The sequence below is a fragment of the Mustela erminea genome, chromosome 3 (assembly GCF_009829155.1).
Source record: "Mustela erminea isolate mMusErm1 chromosome 3, mMusErm1.Pri, whole genome shotgun sequence".
Taxonomy (NCBI): Eukaryota; Metazoa; Chordata; class Mammalia; order Carnivora; family Mustelidae; genus Mustela; species Mustela erminea.
The window spans coordinates 68,948,318-68,965,050 of NC_045616.1; the positions used below are offsets into that span (position 1 = coordinate 68,948,318).

The 16,733-nt window shown below is 36.2% G+C and overlaps 1 long non-coding RNA gene across 1 annotated transcript in view; it reads right to left on the reverse strand.

The window, feature by feature from the left end:
• Positions 1-16,733, reverse strand: part of LOC116585601 — a 102,228-nt gene that overhangs the window by 76,951 nt on the left and 8,544 nt on the right. The window contains exons 2-3 of the long non-coding RNA XR_004283715.1: positions 5,719-5,802; positions 5,288-5,395 (exon numbers count right to left, since the gene is read on the reverse strand). This is a non-coding gene — a long non-coding RNA (uncharacterized LOC116585601). The remainder of the gene's footprint in view (positions 1-5,287; positions 5,396-5,718; positions 5,803-16,733) is intronic.

Genomic DNA, 16,733 nt, shown 5'->3' on the forward strand with positions numbered 1-16,733 from the left:
ATTTAATTCTCACCTTCACACCTTAAACACTTTTCTTCAGCTGAAGATTTTTATTTATATAATAAATGTTTGCATTTATGTTCACCATGACAATCTGAGTTTTTTCCTCTATTCATTCAGGTTGACTTGAAATACAGCTAGATCTTTTGTGGATAAAGTGATTGCACTGAAATTATAAAGTAAAATCTTCCAGAAAGAGACTGTTTAGACTTGTGTATGTGACCTGTTCACTGAATTCTCCTGGAAGGCTTTATGCCACCAAGAACACATTTTTTCTCCTACAGATTAAATTGAGTATATATTGCCAACACACAGACACACTGAGCCACCATCCAGGACATTGACTCACTTGAATTTATAGTTATGATAAAGTCATTTGGAAAAACAAACTCAAGCTGTGAACCAGTGAGAACTAATCCCAGATTCAAAATCCAGTCCCTGAAAGGGGCTGCACCATTGTGGCCATGAACATTTGATCATGTAAATGATCCCCTCAAGGCTCTGGATGACAAGCCTGATGGAAAGGAAGGGGGAATACTGGGCCTACAGCACTGCTCACCAAATGTGCTGACTAAAGAGAACAAGCAATTCCGTCTGGGACCCAGAGCCCCTGGCAGCTTCTCAGGGTAGCTTCTGCCTTTGGTGGCAAAACAAAGTTTGGGCTTTTTTTTCCCCCATTGTTTTTTGAAAGGAGATGAGTATAATCATTTTTTAACATTGGCTTCTTTGTGTTACAGACAGTCTGTTACCACACATTTTCAGATTTACTTCAGAAAAGAAACGAAATAGAAGTGTGGATGCATGCTAATTACCCAAAAACATGGTGCACCAGATGGCCACCAAGGTCTGCTCCAGTCTAGAAGGTAAATAATGATTCCCAACCCCTTTGTCCCTCTGAAAACAAAATTTTGCATTATTTTTCTCCTTATTACTGTTAATGCACTGTGTAACCAAGGGCAATAGAAAGCCACATTTATGAATGGACCACAGGGGATGAAGCTAAACATTTCTTTTCCTCTTGCTAAATTAGGCAGAATTATTGGGTCCGGAAGAAATCAAGAAAAATGCTTATAATGCCCCAAAGCATAGAATCAGGTCTCCTTCAGTCAAAGCATAAACACTAGAGAGAACAGTGTTTTTTCAAAGCATGCACAATGTTTCAGACCTTGTCTACCTTATTGTTATAGGTATAATGATTTTGACATCAAGATTCCCCTCACTAACCTGTGTAATGAGCCCTCTTGTATTACTTATGGGAGATTTTTAAATTAATTAGGTCAGTGTATACAATCACAGTCCATTCTCAGAACAACAAAACTTGAACTTTTAAAATGTCTTTCTGCTGAATTGGGTATGCACAATAGATTCTGCATGACATTTCAAATGCTGTTTTTTACCTCAGTGTGCTCCATGACTGAAAGCATTAACTTCCATAATATGTCTGCAACTGAAGGGGCAGGGTGGTACGTTTGAGATACTGGATTTTGGTCCTTCCCTCTCCCGTGGTTCCCCCTTCCTTTATCCTTCATCAAGCAGGTAACTGGCTAGGCATTCAGGGATATAAACAATGGATTTGACAGGTGGAAAAGCAAAAATCATCTGCAAGAGAACTTAGTGGTTTAGGGTATATCCTGGTAAAAGCCAGGAAGAAAGCATAGCTTCCCCACTCTAGGGAAGGAGTCCCACAGGCTGGCACACATGCAATCAAGGAGACACCATGCAAGACAAGACCAAGTACAGAACCATGACCTCCCAGTGGGACTAATGATAATAGAGAATCAGGGCCAAGCCAAAGCACAGACAATACAACCACTTCCTGCACAATGAAGGAATGCCCCTTCTGAATGCCCCTTCAGAACAAACTTTGGCATCTTGTATGAGTCCTACATTTACGTAAAATCCCAGGGTAAGAAGTGGGTAGAGGGGGAAGAGAGATCTTCAAATTGATGGATGTTATTTTACCCTCCCTGGCAGAATAAGGTCTCAAAATAAAAATCAGATTGAGTTTGAAAAAAATAAAAAAATTCCTTTTGCATAAGTGAGTTTGCTGATTGAGAGTCATGTCCATAACCTTTATAAAGACAATCTTGAAGTTTGGGAGAAGGCGAGGAATGAAAACAACCACATTTCCTAAATGAACTTGGAACAGATAAAGATGAACAGATCAACAATTCTACAGAGGGAATTTTCATGTTTAAGAGTACTGGCCATGCTATGTTCTACGGTGAGTGCTGTGAAGTGTGTAAATCTGTCGATTCACAGACCTGTACCCCTGGGGCTAATAATGCATTATACGTTTATAAAAATAATAATAATAAAAAAAGGAGTACTGGCCATGCTATAGATAACAGCTTTCCTGTATGCCAAGAGCTTTCCTTACATTAACCTATCCAACCCTCCTAAAGCCTTCAGAGGGTGACAGGACTATTATCTCCTACGCACAGATTAGAAAAGAAATGTTATAGAAGTAAATGACTTGCTTCAGATTCAGAATTGGGCTAGGAGGAAGTTAAAGGTGCCAAACACAGTCCACTGACCTCAGTGGCCTCACTCGGAATGTGCAGAACTGACGCAAAGTGTGTGGTGGTGGGGGGAGTGATTAAAGCACCTTCCTCTTTCTCACCTGCCTCGGCACAGAATCTGAGCACAATTAAGAGCTAGGATCCTAACCTTTCAGAACGCCATCTGAAACTACAAATTCATCATGACCCATTTCCCACTCTTTCCGTGGTGTGCTTATGGCTAATGACTTTATTTTCCAAATAAAACTACCATTTTTCATGACCTTAAAGTAAAATACTATGCAAGTGAAAAACAGAGTATACAATTAAATCCGTCTCTCCCTTTGGAAATTTTCCACTTACCTGAAATGAAGCAGTTTTCATACATATATAGTATAAAAAAGACTTACCTATCTCTTTTTTTAAGATTTTATTTATTTATTTTAGAAAGAGAGCACATGAGTGGGGAGACACACAGAGGGAGAAGGAAAGAATCTCAAGCAGACTCTGTGCTGAGTGCAGAGCCCAACATGGGCTCGAACTCATGACTCTGAGATCATGACCTGAGCCAAAATCGAGTTGGACACTGAACCAATTGAGCCCCCATGTTCCCAAAGACTCATCTCTTTTTTATGAGGTCAGACAATCATCATTTTCTCCAAATCCAAAATAAAAAGTGTTGGTTTTTATTTAAAAAAAATAAAATTGGGAAGAGGGATGGTTGTCTATAAAATTATAATTCAAGAAAATAAAATAATTTTTCTTGAAAAGAGTTAAAGATTATACATTGGCAAGAACTCTGAGTGAAGAGAATGAAATTTCTTTTGTTTTCATCTCTGAGATCAGTGATATGTTTTCATTTTATATAAATTTTTAAGTAATATTTCCCTGGAAACAGAGAATCTCATAAGAATTAATGGATTCAGCTTCAAAGTGTCCAATTGACTGGCTCTGTTTCAAAAAACCAAGATTTGATTTAAAATAAAGAAACTGTTTCTCAATAAAGATTTTGCCTGATTATCCAAAGAGCTTGCTCAAGTCTCCAGTAAATTTGCCCAAAGCACACTGTAGTTCTACACATTATAGCTTGCAACAACATGCCGTATTACTTATGTGTTCTTCCAAATGTAACCACACCTTGCCCACATGGTCAGTTTTCTTCCAAGGTTCCTTTGTTGACTCATTCTCCTCTACTTGATCTTCAGCAGTTGGCATTCCTCAGAGTTCAACCCTTGGCCCTCTTTTACTCAACATTCTCTCTCTAGATGACTTCCTCAACTCCCCATGGCTCTCATTACTATCAGAACAGCCAGGGCTACTAAAGGTATACCTCTAGACCAGACCTCTCTCTGACCTCTATGTCCCTATGTCTACAGATACCTAACATTCATGGACTGTTCACCAAATATTATACCAAGTGCTGCACATTCACATTTTTAATTTAGACTTTGATACATTTTCAGATTTAACTATTTAATTTGTTTCTAGGCATATATATAACATATATATTCTTACAGAACTTTAAATGATAAAAAAGTTGAGTTGTCTCAGCCCACCTACCGCTTCCCTTACTACGCTACCTCATTTTATACCCACACTCCCAAGTATCTACTGTTACTATCATGCGTATTCTCACTTAATCTTCACATCAACTTGATGGAGGTAGTGTTACTATTATCTTCATTTTATAAATGAAGAAAGTGATGCATAAGAAGATCTTAAAACATGCCCAAGGTCTCTAGGACAGTAAGTGACAGAGGAGGGATTACAAATTCAGGTTCATGTCATTCAGTACCTCCACTTTTTCATTTTTATTTTGCTGCTTCACGTGAGTGTCCCTTAGAGGTCATCCCAAGTTCAACTGTTCAAACTTGAACTGTTTTCCTGCCTCATACCCTCTCACCAAGGCTGGTCATTCCATTGGGTCTTAATGTCAGCAAATGACACAACCAAATACCTATGTGTTCACTGAGATAACTTGGGGCTATCCTTACTATCCCTTCCTCCTTCATAATTCACATCCAGTTGGTCACCAGAACTTGCTTGTGTGGTTCCTAAATCTCTCTTGGCTCTATGATATTCTCTGTATCATCACCTCTGCTTCCAGGCTTGTCACCTTCCAAATCAACATGCACACAATCGCCAAACAGACCTTTGCAGAATGCTCAGATAGGAGCATGTCCTTTGCCTCTTTAAAGTCTTTGGTTCTCCCACTGCTCTTAGAATCAAGTGAAATATCATTAGTATGGCTTCCCAAGCTCTCTTCAGACCAAGCCCTCCCCATATCCCTGCCTCCTTTCCTAGGTCTCTATATTCTAGGCACACTGGCCTTCTCTTAGTTCCTCAAACAAGTCACTCCCTTTAAGCCTCAGAGGTTTCACATATGCTCTTCCCTCTACAGGAAGTTCTTCACCCTTCCTTCTTAACCATAGAACTCTGTTCAGTATACAAGCCTCCAGTCACCCAGAAGAGCCTTTGCTGCCCCTTCATCTATTTCTTATTCCACTCTTCTATGTTCTCTTACCACTTGTTACTTTGCATCTGTTTCCTCCATCAATAAATAATTAATACACTGGTTTATACATGTTTTTCCTACTAGACAATGAGCTCCAAGAGGGTTAAGAACAGTGTCTCTTTCACTCATCCTGTGCTTGGAACACAGAAGGCTCACAGCAACTCATGAAATAAAATTTGGTACAACCCTCAGTTAGTAGCCTCCTTAATTGGCTCTCCAGTCTCCATTCCTGGAAAATTGGGATGGCGGCACAAGCTTACAGTCACATTACCTCTTTCAGGCAAGCTGGGTTCACAGCTAGCAGGGTGACTTCTGGTCAGAGTATTCAGAGACCGTTTAAGCAGTTCAAGGAGTTAAGAATGTTCTCCAGTAGAAGTCCCTAGGGAGAAGAAATAGGGCACTTTAAATCTGGGCCTTCTCCCTTCCCTTTCCTCTCAACCCAAGAGTCATCAGAGGAAGTCCAAACATTACAAAGCAAGATTACTGGAAAATCTTTTGCAAACTCGCTTCTCTGTATATTTCCAAACAGTACTACTTTAATTGATTCAAGTTTGCGGGACTGGATTCTAGTTTCAAGACAACTCCCCAAACAATTCACCACAGAACAGAACATTAAAATTATGGTAGGTATAATTAAAATGCCATTGCATTCTAATATTGTCTCTTCCTCTGCTGTTCCCACCCACAATTGGTTTCTCATACCAACAAAAAAACAGCTGTATGATTAGCAGGCTTCCATCTGTGAGCTTCCATCTGCATTTCCTTTAGCACTTGCACCAGGCAGATCTGGAAAAGCAAAACACATTCTAGTCTTGATTTTACTCTTTCCCATTATTTCACATGTGGAAAAAAAAAATAACTGAAATATTGTTTGTGGCTTTCCCTAAAATTGGCACGTCCAAGAAGTTCAATGGTTTAATTAATAACATTCCTTTGGCTTTTCTAAGTAACACTATTGTCAAGAGTAGAGAAGCAGTTGAGGAGGGATGAAAGACAGAAGGATAATCCTTATTCCATTACCTAGTAATGAACTCCCAATGTTCAGGGAAATGGCGTTGTTATGACTATACCTTATTCAACATAGAAAGAAACAGAATCTGAAAATATAAAAGTGATAAGGCACCTAGTACTTCAGAATAGTTGTCAACTCCTTTATTCCCAGGCCTGCCTTCATTCTCCAGCATAAGATTCCCATCAAATCTTCATCAGCCAGGTTCACCTGTCATTGTCATCTCAGAAGACTTTAAATCCTGGAGGATAGGAAATGTCCAGGGAAGCCTTAGTGTTCTCTGATCCTTTGGTTACTCCCCTACCTTTCCTTCAGTACTCACTTCAAAAACTCTTCAGAAAGTTCCCTGATTTTTCCAGGAAGAGTTAAGTTCTTTAATGGTCATTCTATTTTTCTTTTATTGTTGCATGTTTCTATCAATTATACCCCTTGTTACAATGCTGTGACACTTATTTACCTGTCTAGATCCTTAATTCACTGATTCTAATGTTTTCTGCTTTTGCATATGTCTCTAGAGTCTGAAATATGAATGAATGAATGAATGAATGAATTCATTCATTCATTCATTCATTCATTCATTCTTCAATTTTTATTAATTTCTCAGTGGTACAGCAAAATGCATTCAATAAGCAAAAACTCTATGAAGTACAGTATACCTATCCATTGTCTACTATACTCTCTATAATCCATGGATAGGAAGGAGGTTTGTTTTGAAGAAAGCAAATATAAGGGCAAACTTAAATTCTTAGTTTAGGCCCTCATTTCTATTTTCTCTCTGATCTTATTTTTGCCACTTTGAAATATAAAGAGGAACAAACCAACTGTAATTATGTAACTGTGACAGCATACTTTGCCTTGCCTAACTTTAAATTCTTCAACTAAGGTTCATAGGGTAGGTGTGAGGATTTAATGGGGTCATGCATAACACACATCAGAGCCCCTACTATAGCACCTGACACATAATGAGTGGCAAACAGATTCTTAAATGGCGTTTTTGTGAATATCAGGAACTCAGCATTGCATTTTGATTTTCCTCTAATCTCCCCATATTCCTGCTCTTAGAGAGCTGTTAGCCATCAAGAAATGATCAAAAGACAGGAAATGAGAGGGAAAATGTAAAATAAAAATGGTCTAAAACCCAGAAAATGCATCTTTGAAGAGTAACGATATATTTTATTTATATCAGATCCACATGGGATCTATCTAAAGGAATTTTCACTACCCACGTGTTACTTCTTCTTTGATAACTAATGGTTTGACATATCTTTTGGCTCAAAAGACTTAATACCATATAATGCAAGGGATGGGTTTACTGGGATAGCTGCCACCAAAGCAGCTCTGCAGATAAACTTTGTTTAACTAGCTGCTTCAGACATGAGGAAACTGTCATATATATATATATATATATATATATATATATATATATATATATGACATATATAACATATTATATATATCACACATATATATCAAAGGCACTAAAGCCCTAGTTTCATAACTATAGTACTCTAGTTAAAATTAATAGACAAAAGACCATTATATATGAAAGGGTAACCGCATTTAGATCTGTTTTTCTATCAGAGCCTCCAAATGGTCCTGTTTTTTTCCTTTGCCTTATAATAAAAAATAATAAAGGCCAAATTTTGAACTTAAAAAAGAAGTTATTCCTAACATTTTCATCATGTATACCAGGATCTCTTTCTCATTTGCAACCCAAGGAAGCACAGTCAGTCAATCAACAAATATACTGAGGACCTGGAAGATACCAGTTTCTCTGCTGTTATTTGAGGATTCTTAGGGCACCCAAACACAGTCCCTGTTTTCAAGAAATTTATGTTCTAGTGGGCACGAAAGACTAATAAACTAAGATTTTCATACTTTTTAACTAGTACCATTATAAAGTCAATGATACGATGCTTGAAGAGCCCAGGAGGGACACAGAAGCAGGAAAGGCTTCCTGAAAGAAGTGGCATAAGCTGAATTTTAAATCAAGAACTGGAAACAATCGTCACAGAAGAAGGAAAGGGGCAACAGGGGGAAGGGACTGTTTGTGCAAAGATGTGAATGCCAACAGTATAAATTGTTCAGTTATCTACAAACACATCACTGGGGTCCTGACTGGGGAAATATAGAGACCATGGACAGGAGACACAGCTTGGAAAATAGTGTAAGATCTCAAAGGGCCCTGCAGGTAAGGAACATAAACATTTTCATACAAGTTATTGACAGCCATTTATGAATAAATAAGAAAGTGACATAAGCAGATCTACCTCACAGTAGATCACGCCAGCTGACTTGTACAGAATGGATCATATGCAGAGATCTATCAAACTTCACCACGGTAAATGCTCTTATGTAACAACCTAGTACACTTAAACACAGAAAAACAGCTGAATAATAGCTTCACAAAACAGAGTTGGACAGCCTGTGATGCACTGATGTTCTCTATTCTGATTCAAGGTTTAAACTTCTGGCCTTGGCCTACTAAGCAGATTTCACAATGCTCTGACAGGAGCTCCCAGTGAAGAACTGTTGATAAGAAGAAACAGTATAGTCAAGAAGATCAGAAAGGAAGTTACTGAAGCAATTCAAGTAGTAAGAGTGGTGAACTCAACTAAGGCAACACAAAGAAAAGAAGCTGGTAACTTCTGCCTTATAATAAAGCTCTACTGATTTCCCTTGCTATAACCCAGTTAAGTAAACTTGGTGTCATTAGTGTACCTCTGAGGTAATCATCATCGGAATGCCTACCAAGTTTCACACTGTGCAAAGGGCTTCACACGTATATTAACTCTAATTCTGAGTGCCACACTGCAGGGCAGATACTGTTATCACCATTTCACAGAAAGGAACACTGAAAGCCCAGGGAAATTAAATAGCTCTGCCAAAGTTACAGAGATAGGCATTAGCAGATTAGTACACAGCCAATCTTTTAGTGCTAGTTAATTCATACTAAGTACAACAGTCTGGTGAATGAAAATATTTCAGTACATATGATCAGGTAATTCTACTTTACAGGAACATAGGCCCTAAAATGTCTACAATAGTGTTGTTTACAGTAGCAAAAAACTGGAAATATCTATCTTATTTATCTATCTTATTTCCAGAAATATCTATATTATTTCCAGTTTTTTGCTACTGTAAACAACACTATTGTAGACATTTTGGGGCCTATGTTCCTGTAGAGTAGAATTACCTGATCATGTGATAAGATTATGTTATAGATACATTTTATTCTTATTAGGAAGTATCCATCAATTCCTTTTTATTGAGTGTTATGAATATCAATAGTGGGATTTTTCCCTAGACCTCTTCTGCATCTATGGAAATGATCATATGATCTTGCAATGTAGTTCTATTGGTAGGATAGTTTTAAGGTTTTTTCTACATTAAACCATATTTACATAACCCTACTTGTTCGTATTTCTATTTTAATTCATCAATGGAGTCTAAAAACAATTGATAAGAAAAAACAAGTCAGGAAAATCAGACAGAAGGTTACTGTGGTAATTCAAGCAGTAAGACATGTGGACTCCACTAAGGCAACAGAATGAAAAGATCTGGTAACATAATGACAAGTATTAATATAATAATATCAATTTAGTTGAGACCTCTGCATCAATATTCATAAGTAAGATTAATCTGTTGTTTCTGCTCTGGTATAATCCTGTATTAGTTTTTAAAACATGTTATCTACCTCATAAAAATAAACTTGAATTTGTTCATCCTTTTTAGAGCAAAAACTCAAATGTCTAAGTAGCAGTATAGTCATGTCACCATAAAAGTCTTAGTTGAATTCTCACATGAAACCACTGGAAAATGGTGTCTTCTGTGGGGGTGGACGTAGTCACTTTTTTTTTTTGTATTTTTAAGTTAATTTGTCTGTGTAGACTCTCCTTGAGTCAATTCTGGTATTTTCCATTTATCCTAAAAATTAATCCACTTAGTTTAGGCATTCAAAGTATTTCCACAGAGTTGTGTAGTCTTTTAAAATACTTAAAATTTTTCTCTTTTCTAGCTTATTTATCTTCTGTGCTTCCTAACTGTGTACATGTATACTTGATCTCCTTTTTTCTTGATTGAGTTAGCCAATAACATAAATTTTTTTCAAAAGCATACCTTTTGGTTTTATGGTATTTTTCTTTGCTAAAGTGCTAAGCTTTTAATTAATGTCTTCTGCTTATTTGGGTTTATTTGTGTTTTAATTTTTAATTTTTTAGATTGGATTTTTAAATTATTTATCTTCCATTTTTAGTCTTAGGGATATAGTTTCAAAGTGTTAGAATGTTTCGTGGGTTTGGGTTTTTTGTTTTTGTTTTTTTGTGCATGTGTGGGTTTTTTTATTATTAATTTTAATGTAATTGCATTAGGGAAAGAAAATAAGAAAATGCTCCTATACTATATCTAATACTTGGAATTTATGGATTTTTCTATAGCAAACTAGTATGCCCCAGCCTGTTTGTGTGAATAAAGTTTTATTGAAAAATAGCTATACCTATTCATTTATGTATAATCTCTGGCTGTTTTTGCACTCTTGTCACTATATCAGAGCTGAGTACTTGCAACAGGGACAGAAGTTCCACAAATTCTAAAATATTCACTATCTAGAACCTTACAGAAAATATTTGTTGGCCTCATTCTAAATCATCTTCAGTTTTTAGTCTAGTTCATCTGTTTTGGATTTTAAATGTGTATTCAGATTTTCTGATATATTATTAAACTTTTGTTTATCTCTCATTCAATCTCCTACAGTATAAAAGATGCTTCTGTATCATGAAAATACAGATAATTCATTTTCATTGTGAATTTTAACCTTTAGTTTTACAGTATCTTTACGCCTTATTGTTTTTCTTTTTTGTTTATTTTTATGATCCAGTTATACAGCAACTCTTTTTTTTTCTTCAAGTTTTTATTTAAATTCTAGTTAGTTAACAAACAGTGCAATATGTTTCAGGTGCAGAACCTAGGGATTCATCACTTACATATTAACACCCAGTGCTCATCACAGGTGCCCTCCTTAATCTCCATCACCCATTTAACCTCTCCCCTGCACTGACCTCCCCTCCAGTAACCCTTAGTTTTTTCCCTATGGCTGAGAGTCAATTTTCCTCTCTTCTCCCACTATGTTCATCTGTTTTGTTTCTTAAATTCCACAGATGAGTGAGATCATATGGTATTTGTCTTTCTCTAACTGATTTATTTTGCTTAGCAAAATACACTTTAGCTCCATCCTGCCATTACAAATGGCAAGATTTTATTCTTTCTGATGGATGGGTACTATTCCATTGCATATATTTATACCCACCTACCACCTCTTCTTCTTTTTTTTTTTTTTAAAGATTTTATTTATTTATTTGACAGACAGAGATCACAAGTAGGCAGAGAGGCAGGCAGAGAGAGAGAGAGAGAGAGGGAAGTAGGCTCCCTGCGGAGCAGAGAGCCAGATGCGGGGCTCGATCCCAGGACCGTGAGATCATGACCTGAGCCGAAGGCAGCGGCTTAACCCACTGAGCCACCCAGGCGCCCCCTACCACCTCTTCTTTATGCATTCCTAAGTTGTGAACATTTGGGCTCTTCACATAGCTTGGCTATTGTTGAGAATGCCCCTATAAACAGCAGGGTACACGCATTCCCTTGAATCAGTATTTTTGGTATCGTTGGGATAAATACCTACTAGTGCAATTGCTGGGTCATAGGATACTTCTATTTTTAACTGTTTGAGGAATCTCCATACTGTTTTTCAGAGTGGCTGCACTAGTTTGCATTCCTAGCAACAGTGTAAGAGGGCTTCCCTTTCTGTTGTTTCCTATTGTTGATTTTAGCCATTCTGACAGGTGTGATGTGGTATCTCATTGCAGTTTTGATTTGTATTTCTGTGATGATGAGTGATGTTGACCATTCTGCATGTGTCTGTTGGCCATCTGTGTGTCCTCTTTGAAACTGTCTATTCATGTCTTCTACATAGTTTTTAACTGGAATATTTGTTTTTGTTGGGAGTTGAGTTTGATAAATTCTTTATGTATTTTGGATACTAACCTTTTATCAAATATATCATTTGCAAAAATCTTCTCCCATTCCAAAGGTTGTCTCTTAGATTTGTTGATTGTTTCCTTCCCTGGGCAGTTGTTTTTTTAATCTTGATGAAGTCCCAATATTTATTTTGCTTTTGTTTCCCTTGCCTCTGGCAAAGTGTCTAGTAAGAAGGTACTACAGCCAAAGTCAAAGAGGTTGTTGCACATGTTCTTCTCTAGGATTTTGAAGGATTCCTGTCTCATATTTAGGTCTCTTACCCATTTTGAATTTATTTTTGTGTATGGTGTGAGAAAAAAATTTGTCATTTATTATTTTTCAGTTTCAATTTTACCTTGTAAGATATATCAATACCACTGATATATTCACTTGATGTGTCCTTGACAATAATTTTATTTTCAACCATTCAGAATCTCTCTCCTTTGGGCATATCTTATATTAAGGTAGTTGGGGGTGTTGCTTTGTTCACCAGTCCAAAAAAATTTTAATACGTCAATTAATCCCTTTTAGTTTTTTATATGATCTGTATTTTGGCTTCAACTCTGCCATACTATTTTATGTTATATAAAAGACTTAGTACCTTTCCATTTTTTTTTGTTATTTTCTATTTGAAAATAGAATAATACTATAAAACAACCTTTTTTTCTTTTCCCTGCATCTCCTTGAACATCTAGCTTAAAACAATATTAGTGTATCTCAATAATAACTATGAAATGATCAGTAAGCTTTTTAAACTTTTCATGTTTTTCTTATCCTCACTTACTATTTTGATAGCTATATTAGCATTTTTGGAGTTTGCAGCTATTATGCACTATACATTTTCTTATATAACTATTTGGTTTTAGTTTTATGTGCAAATGTATATTTAATATTCATTAACAGTACTTATTTCAATTTTCTTTTGTTTTTTTTTAATCATTGTCTTAAGCTCATTCTTTGGTAAATTCCTCAGAAAAAAATACTCCTTGAATTACTGCATGTTGGTAACAGTTTGTGTGCAACTGTTCTATCAGGAAGTCATTTAGCTGGTTATAAAATAAATGGCTCACATTTTTTTTTTTTTTTACTGAATAAATACAATTAACTTTTAGCATAAACCATTACTACCAAGAAATTTGATGACATCAAATTTTCTTTTTTTTGATGAATATCTTGGTCTTTATTCTCAGTGCTCAGTTTATTTTTCTGTTTCTTTAAAGACCAGTAAGACCAGTAATTTTACTGTACTATGACTCTGCAGTTCTATGCATATTTTAAGTGACAAAATTTTATGACAAATTTCAACAGATAAATGTTGAGTTCTTTCAATGTATAGTTGTCTCCTTTTTAATTTCAGAAATATTTTGAGCTACAGCTTTTACTATGTGTTCTTTTCCAATGGCTTCATTTTCTTATTCAAGGTTCCCTAATTATATGCATATTGGACCTTCTTTGACTATCCTCATTTTGTACTTTTTTTGAACTACTTTCTTATTCTTCATTTTTTCTTCTTGCATAATATTTACTTTCAGGTGTTATAGGTGTTATCTATTCACTTTCATGTTTATTCTAGACTTATTTCTGAAATGATTTTTTTTCTTTATCAATTCTTGTTTTAGTCTCATTTATGCTATTTTTCATATCACCTATAACTTTCTTAATTTTTAGGTCCTTTTGAAATGTTACATCATCAGGTTATACTTTTTGTTTTATGGGCATGTCTTTGTCTTCTTGGCTTCGGTTTTCTGTGAGAACATTATTATGCTCCTTATTCTTGCATTCTTTTTTCCTCATGATTACTTGCCATGGAAACCCATTTAATTTTCCTTAACTTACAGGAGGGAAGGATAGGTTGTAAGAGCTTTTCTAGAATTGCTTATAAACAATTCTGCTTTGCTTTTTTTTTTCTTTAATATTTATTTATTTGAGAGAAACAGAGATATTGGGAGACAGCACAAGCAGGGAGGAGAGGGAGAAGCAGGCTTCCCATTAAGCAGGGAACCAATTCTGGGGCTCAATCCTAGGACCCTGGGGTCATGACCTGAGCAGAAGGCAGACACTCAACTGACTGAGCCACCCAGGTGCCACTCCACTTTGTAGTTTTAATAAAGTGTTAAAAGCTATAGCCTCAGGGTGCCTGGGTGGCTCAGTTGTTAAGCATCTGCCTTCAGCTCAGGTCATTGGGATTCAGCCCAGAGTCCTGGGATTGAATCCCACAACAGACTCCTTGCTCACCAGAAGCTCGATTCTCCCTCTCCTACTCCCCGTGCTAGTATTCCCTCTCTAGCTGTCTCTCTGTCAAATAAATAAATAAGATCTTAAAAAAAAATTTTTTAATTTAAAATTTTTTTTAAAAAAGCTATAGCCTCTTACTTTCTGACAATCTCTGTGCTCTGTACCTCTCCTCCACTTCTCCCATCCAAGTACTAACCAGGCCCGACGCTGCTTAGCTTCCGATATCAGACGAGATCAGGCGCGTTCAGGGTGGTATGGCCGTAGACATCTCCTCCACTTCTATGTAAACTTCTTTCTGTTCCTACTGACACTGTTCTGCCTAATTTACACTGTATTCCTGTCAGTTTCCCATAGATTTGTACTTTGTTTTGAGAGTGAATAGTGCTGCTCTGGACTTTTCAGACCTTACCATATTCCTTGCACTTATCCTCAAGTTGGTATATATAAAAACTTTTTCCATTTTTAGTTGCCTTTTTCAAATTGGCCTACAGTGTTTTCTAGTGAATACCTATTTTTTTTTAAGATTTTATTTATTTATTTATTTGACAGAGAGAGATCACAGATAAGCAGGCAGAGACAGACGGGGAAGCAAGCTCCCCCCCCAGCAGAGTCCAATCCAGGGCTCGATCCCAGGACCCTGAGATGACCTGAGCTGAAGGCAGAGGCTTAACCCACTGAGCCACCCAGCTGCCCCCCTACTGATTATTTTTAAATACTCCCAGGTTTTTGCTTCTTTCTATCTGCCTACCACTAGATTATACAATGTCATGATTTGCTCTTTCCTTCTCTAAAGTGTGGTTTTAGGAATACCTTTTCTGTTAGTTTTACTGTAGATAGTGTTTCTTTTCTTCCAAAGTGACATCCTAATTATTTGCCTGCATTTGTAAAGAGACTCAAAAGGATTAAAAATTATACCACTTTCATCATTTTCCCAAAATCCATATCTAATATTTAAAGTGATATTTAAAAGGCTTATATATAATGTTAACTAACACTTGTAATTCTGACCTTTTGTACTCATTATTCCCTAGATTGTTACTAAATCTACATTACATTTTTTTCTCTTAAAAAAAAAAACTAATCTGTTAGGCAACTTCTATAACATTAGGTTTCACAGATAAAACTATTTCTAAGTGTTTTTAAATTGTTATTACTAATTGTTTGGTCATAGATCTTATACTGAAATCTTCCTAAGGCAACCATGTCATCACATACACTTAACAATTTGGCTTTCTTCCTTTTTCTTTTTTTCCTATATTTTTGACTCCTACATATTTTTTCCCGCTATATTTTGAATCATTTATTTCTTCCTTTTGTTTTTTTCTCCTTTAAAGATGGGTTGGGGAGAAAGGGACAGAGAGAATCCCAAGCAGGCTCCATACCCAGGACAAAGCTTGATGTGGGCCCTAATCCTAGAACCCTGAGATCATGATCTTAACTGAAATCAAGAGTCAAATGCTTAACAGACTGAGCCACCCCAGGTACCCCCTGAAAGTTTTCTATTTGTAAGAGCAGAGATAGACCCCCAGAAATTCTATCTTTAATGCTGCTGGACCCAGAGAACCAACTTATTCCTTTTTAACATACATGTAGTATATAGTTAAATAAACTAAAATGTCCTACTAAGTGAGCATTTAGATTGTTTCCATGGAATATATTCTCATTCTTCAATGTGGAAATGCTCTGTGTGTATTTCAGATTTTGGCATAAACTTTCAAATTGCTCTTGAAAGAAGCTAGAAGAAAGATGTGTATTTTCATTCTCAGGCTAGCACTGCTAATCTTTTGTGAGAGTTGGAAAGTCCATCAAACATATAGTTCTCTCTTTTATAGAATGGAAGTGAGTCAAAGGTCAACCCAGGAGCAGGTCCAAGACTTTCCTCAAAAATCAGTTTGAGGGTTTCTCCAGTTCATGGATAGACAGACAACTGGTTACTTTAAAAAATCCTAAATCACAAGCCAAGGGTACAATAATTTTAACTTGAGAAAATAGCACATGAGAAAATGAGAAAATGGCAAGCATGCATTTGGCCAAATGATTTCACCCTCCTTTCAACTTTAATCTTCCAGGCTTCTCTGTTCAGTGTGTGAACAGAGAATGAACCACTACCATGCTTTGAATGCTGCTTCTTGTTTGCTATTTAGAAAATAAGTCACACTTCCCTCAAGATAAAGGAAGTAAAAATAAAGCAACAGAATATAGAAGAGGTAGAGGAGTAAGAGGATTAAATCTTAAAGCCAAGAAAAAGCATATACACTAGCATAATAAAACATTTTGGGAGGAAAATTAATATAAGATAGCAAAACAAAATTTAAGATAAAGGATAAAAACTAACAATACATCAAAACACAAAATCAGAAAGGAGAAAAGGACTGCTATTGAAGTTAATAACATCAGGCAAAGTAAAAAGAATTTTAAAAGAAAAAGAAAAATTTTAATGACAGTAGTTCTTTAAAGTAATGAG